This window comes from Nicotiana sylvestris, chromosome 8 (genome assembly GCF_000393655.2).
Source record: "Nicotiana sylvestris chromosome 8, ASM39365v2, whole genome shotgun sequence".
In the NCBI taxonomy this organism is placed as follows: domain Eukaryota; kingdom Viridiplantae; phylum Streptophyta; class Magnoliopsida; order Solanales; family Solanaceae; genus Nicotiana; species Nicotiana sylvestris.
Window position 1 is genome coordinate 142,544,175 of NC_091064.1, and position 5,620 is coordinate 142,549,794.

Here is a 5,620-nt window from a genome sequence, read left to right on the forward strand (position 1 = left end):
AAGAAGTAAAATCATGGAAAATAACACTGAAATTAAAAAAAAAAAATAGAAAAAGAATTGGAAATGCACAAGTATATTTCTCCTAATGTGCACAAGTATATTAGGAAAATAACACGAATATACTTGTGCCTTTAGAGACTATTATTATAAAGGAACATATAGTCCGGATGAAAGTAAGGAGATAAGAAAATTATATTTTACAAAATTACCAGAACCATTTAGCTCAAAAATAATAAAAAATTGGAATGAAGTAGAACTAGTAGATACTCTAGGAACTAGAATAAAATTTCTACAAAACTGGTTTATAGAATTATGTGAAAAATATAAAGAAAATATCAAAATGGATAAAATATTAGTGAAAGATTTGGCATGCTGCAAAAATAGAATAGCACCCCAATTTGGCTGCACAGATAAATATTACAAAAAAGAAGGAAAGAGAAAAAGATATAAATCAAAATATAAGTATAAGAAACCAAGAGGAAGATATTATGTAAAAAATTACAAACATAAAAAGCCATATAGAAAAAAGAAAAAACTAACAGAATGTACTTGTTACAATTGTGGAAAGCTAGGACACTTAGCTAAAGATTGCAGATTACCAAAAAACCCAAAGAAGAAACAAATTACTGAAATAATGATAGACAATGATAAATATACACAAATAGAATATGTAGATTATGAATTAGGCAGTGAAGACAACATATATGAGATATCAGAAAGCGAGTTCTTAGAAAATGAAAAGGAAATAAATAATAATGAAATAGAAGAATCAGACGAAGATAATTATGACTGAGAAAGATATACAAATTATACAACAAGAAGAACACCAAGATGAACAATCTTCAGAACAGAAAATAATATTTGACACCACTATATTTGAACAAATAAAAGGAAAAGAATTGGATCTAAGCATAGACAAAATATTAGAAATACCAACAATAAAGAATTGATTTAAGAGACAAAAAGAAGAATACTATGTAGTAAGCCAAAGAGAACATATAATAGACTGCAAATACATTAAAGGTAAAGCAAGAATACCAATTTTAAATAAAAAACTATTAAATAAAGAAATACAAGATATAAAAGCAAAAAATCTAATAAAATACGTACACTTAGGAGGAACAGAAATACTAATAAAAGCATATTTTAGAGAGGGAATAAATACCCCTATAGAAATATACTTGGCAGACAATAGAATTTTACAACCTATAGAAAAAAGTATAATAAGTGCAGTAAGAGGTAACTTAATATACCAAAAATTTAAATTCATAATAAGTGTCAACTATTCAGTGGCAATAGATGATAAAAATATAGATAAATTATTAGTGCTATACTGGAAAATGTCTGGAATAGAACTAGCACCAGGAAGTAAGATATTCACAGCAAGATATAAAAATCTATATGTTTTAACAACAAAACATAAGATAACAACTAAAAATAAAATAAATAAAATAAAAATAGAAAATCCATTCGAAAGAATAGTATCAGTTATAGACAACAATGATTATAGTTATAAGGAAATGGATATAGAAGAAGATTTAGAAATAGTAAAAGAAAGATTAAGCACGTCAAAACGAACAAGTAATGAAATACCAGAGACATCATCAAGAAGAATAGATTACATAACTCCACAAAAATTAATAGAACAAAAAATAGAATAAATAAACCCACATCATTATTATATAACAGGAATAATGGACCAAAGAAAATATTTAATATTAATAAATACAGGGCAAGAGGAGAATTATGTTATAAGAGAATTAATACCAGAACAAGAGATAGTGACGATAGAACAACAAAATTCAGAATTACCAAAAGCATTAAGAAAAAATGAAGAAACAACTAAAAAAGAATTAATTATTGGAGGCATACCAATATTAATAAATTTTAAAATATATCAAGGAGATAAAAACATTACACTAGGAATAAAATGGTTAGAAAAAGTCAAACCATATAAATTAGAAGATAGACAATTAACAATATGTTATGAAAATAAGAAAATAATAATAAAAAGAACCTTAATATAATGCCAAAAATATATATACTTGCCAAAATAATAATAGAAGGATATTATAATAGATATTATACACCTATGATGGATACAGGAGCAGAAGCTAACATGTGTAGGCATAATTGTCTACCAGAAAGTAAATGGGAAAAGCTAAAAACCCCATAGTAGTAACAGGATTTAACAATGAGGGAAGTATGATAACATACAAAGCAAGGAATCTAAAAATATAAATATGGGACAAAATATTAACTATAGAAGAAATATATAGTTAAGAATTCACAAATAAGGATATATTATTAGGAATGCCATTTTTAGATAAGTTATACCCACATATTATAACAAAAACACATTGGTGGTTTACTGCCCCGTGTAAGCAAAGATTAGGAGCAAAAAGAGTAAATAATAAAGTGAGAAAAACAACACACTGGATTAAGGGAAGTGAAAAAATTACCCAGAAATTAGAAAATATGACACAAAGCAACCATAATATAGAAATAATCATTTTCTCAATAAATAAGATAAAACTAATCCAAGATAAATTAGAACTACTATATAATGATAATCCACTACAAAGTTGGGAAAAACATAAAACAAAAATAAAAATTGAACTAATAAATGAAAATAGTATAATAACACAAAAACCTTTGAAATACAATTTTAATGATCTAACAGAATTTAAAATATACATACAGGAATTATTAGACAATAAATACATACAAGAAAGTAATAGTAAACACACTAACCCAGCATTTATAGCAAATAAGCATAGCGAACAAAAACGAGGAAAAAGTCGTATGGTTTTAGATTATAGAAATTTAAATGCAAAAACAAAAACATATAATTATCCGATACCAAATAAAATACTAAAAATCAGACAAATACAAGGATATAACTATTTCAGTAAATTTGACTGTAAATCAGGATTTTATCATTTAAAACTAGAAGACGAATCTAAAAAGCTAACAGCATTTACAGTACCACAAGGCTTTTACGAATGGAACGTGTGACCATTTGGATATAAAAATGCACCAGGTAGATACCAACATTTTATGGATAACTACTTTAACCAATTAGAAAATTGTATAATATATATAGATGATATACTGTTATATTATAGAACAGAGAACGAACATATAAAACTACTAGAAAAATTCATACACATTGTAGAAATATCAGGAATTAGTTTAAGTAAAAAGAAAGCAGAAGTAATGAAAAATCAAATAGAATTCTTAGGTATACAAATAGATAAAAATGGAATAAAAATGCAAACTCATATAGTACAAAAAATAATTAACTTAAATGAAACACTTGATACAAAAAAGAAATTACAATCATTTTTAGGATTGGTTAACCAAGTAAGAGAATATATCCCTAAATTAGCAGAAAACTTAAAACCATTACAGAAAAAAATTGAAAAAGGATGTAGAATACCATTTTGACGAAAAAGATCAAATACATATAAAGAAGATCAAAAATATGTGTAAAAAGTTACCAAAACTATATTTTCCAGATGAAAAAAGACATTTCACATACATAGTAGAAACTGATTCTAGTGATCACAGCTACGGAGGAGTTCTAAAATTTAAATATGATAATGAAAAAATTGAACACCATTGTAGATATTATTCAGGATCATACACGGAACCACAATTAAAATGGGAGATAAATAGGAAAGAACTATTTGGATTATATAAATGTTTGTTAGCATTTGAGCCATATATCGTTTATAACAAGTTTATTGTGAGAAAAGATAATACACAAGTAAAATGGTGGATAACACGGAAAGTACAAGATTCAGTAACTACAAAGGAAATAAGAAGAGTTGTATTAAATATACAGAATTTTACATTTACAATTGAAGTAATAAGAACTGACAAAAATGTTATTGCAGACTACCTATCAAGACAAAGGTACCCAAACAGATGAAAGCCAAGAATCAAAAGATATATTTGCAATCCTTACTACGCTATCTTTACAGATGGATGGTATGGGAAAAAGATTACAACAGCTAGAGAAAAGACAGTCAAGTCAGCAGCATGACTATAAAAATGCGGAGCTAAGTCGATCGGAAGACTCTAAACTTCCAGAGTTAGAAGGAGACGTTGGGAAACTCCAAAAAACCCATAACATAGTTGGTTTATATACAGCTGCAGGTACAAGTAAACAAGTTAACAAGAAGCCACATACCAATGTCAATTTAAACAACATATTTGATAAACCAATTACTCCGAAAAGGCCAAAAGAAACAATAGTTACGACACCACAAACCTCAACCTATGCCAACAATCTACACCAAAACAAAAAGATATACAACCATATTACTCAGACCTATATTGAAAACATATACAAAATTCAAACATTCCTAAACTTGAACCCCAGGGCAACTAATACAACAGATCCAACACAGGATTATATAATCCAAAAACTCCAAGGATATAATAGGGTTATTGCACAGCCAAAAACTAGAGCTAATTTTGTAAAAACATGTTACAACTATGGATTACTTAGTACGGTATATACCTATGATGGGGAAGAGATAAGTGGAATACCAGGGTTATACAAAGCATTTATTACATTCAAAAGAATTACAAAAGGAAACTTATTTTTTATAAAATTCTATACAGCACCAGCTGAGATACTATATGATGAAATAAAATCTATTATACAAGTTGTAAAAATAGGCTTAACACGAGATATGATAATACCAGAAGAAATAGAACAACAACCAGAAATACCGAAAATTGAGATACCAGGATTTTATGCCAACAAAAGAATAATTGGAATAGAAACTATTATACAAGAGCTAGCCAACAATTATTTACAAGAAAATGCTATTTGGAGCTACTACTCAAGAGACCAGCTAATGATATATGCCAATTCAAGAGAACTACGATAAGGAGATATGGATGAAGTCCAAAAATGGATTTTATCATTACTAAAATCAGAGATACAGCCAACTACAAGAGCACTAAAGAAAGGATTTATTTCCAATGAATTATTGACAAGATACTGCAAACTAGTAGGCCACAAATACCCAGATCATATATGTTCAAAATGCAATGGAGAAGATAACCATGTACCAGAAGTCCAACTAGAATGAAGATATCAGCAAGAAGACAAATGAGGAAGACAGCTATTGAAAACAAATAATGTAAAAAAGTCGTAAAGTAAATAGTAAAGAGTCATTTTCATGAACAGTAAAGGTCGTTCATGAATAGTAAGAGTCATGTAAAAAAGTCGTAAAGTAAATAGTACGAGTCATATTCATGAACAATAAAGGTCGTTCATGAAGAGTCATTTGTAAACAGTAAGAGTCATTTCAATTTTCTATATATAATTTGTAATCCGAAGAGAAGAGGACACACCTTCACCTTCTCTCTATTATCTTCTCTCTCTTATAAATATCTGAGTTATATACAAAGTCTCTTTCAACTATGGAACAATCAAACGAGTTACAAGAACAAGTAAGTTTATTCATAATCATGTCTAACTAAACTTTTATATTCCTTATAATCTCTTGAATATCATAACTGTTTATCATGTTATAGTACTGTTATAAAGAACATCTTGAGAAAGTTTGCCATGTCTAATAATGCTGAGAGTAGTTAA

The 5,620-nt window shown here is 27.8% G+C and overlaps 1 pseudogene; it reads left to right on the forward strand.

Moving 5' to 3' along the window:
- Nucleotides 1-3,890: 3,890 nt before the first annotated feature.
- Nucleotides 3,891-5,111, forward strand: LOC138876464 (uncharacterized; annotated as a pseudogene).
- The last annotated feature ends 509 nt before the right edge of the window (nucleotides 5,112-5,620 follow it).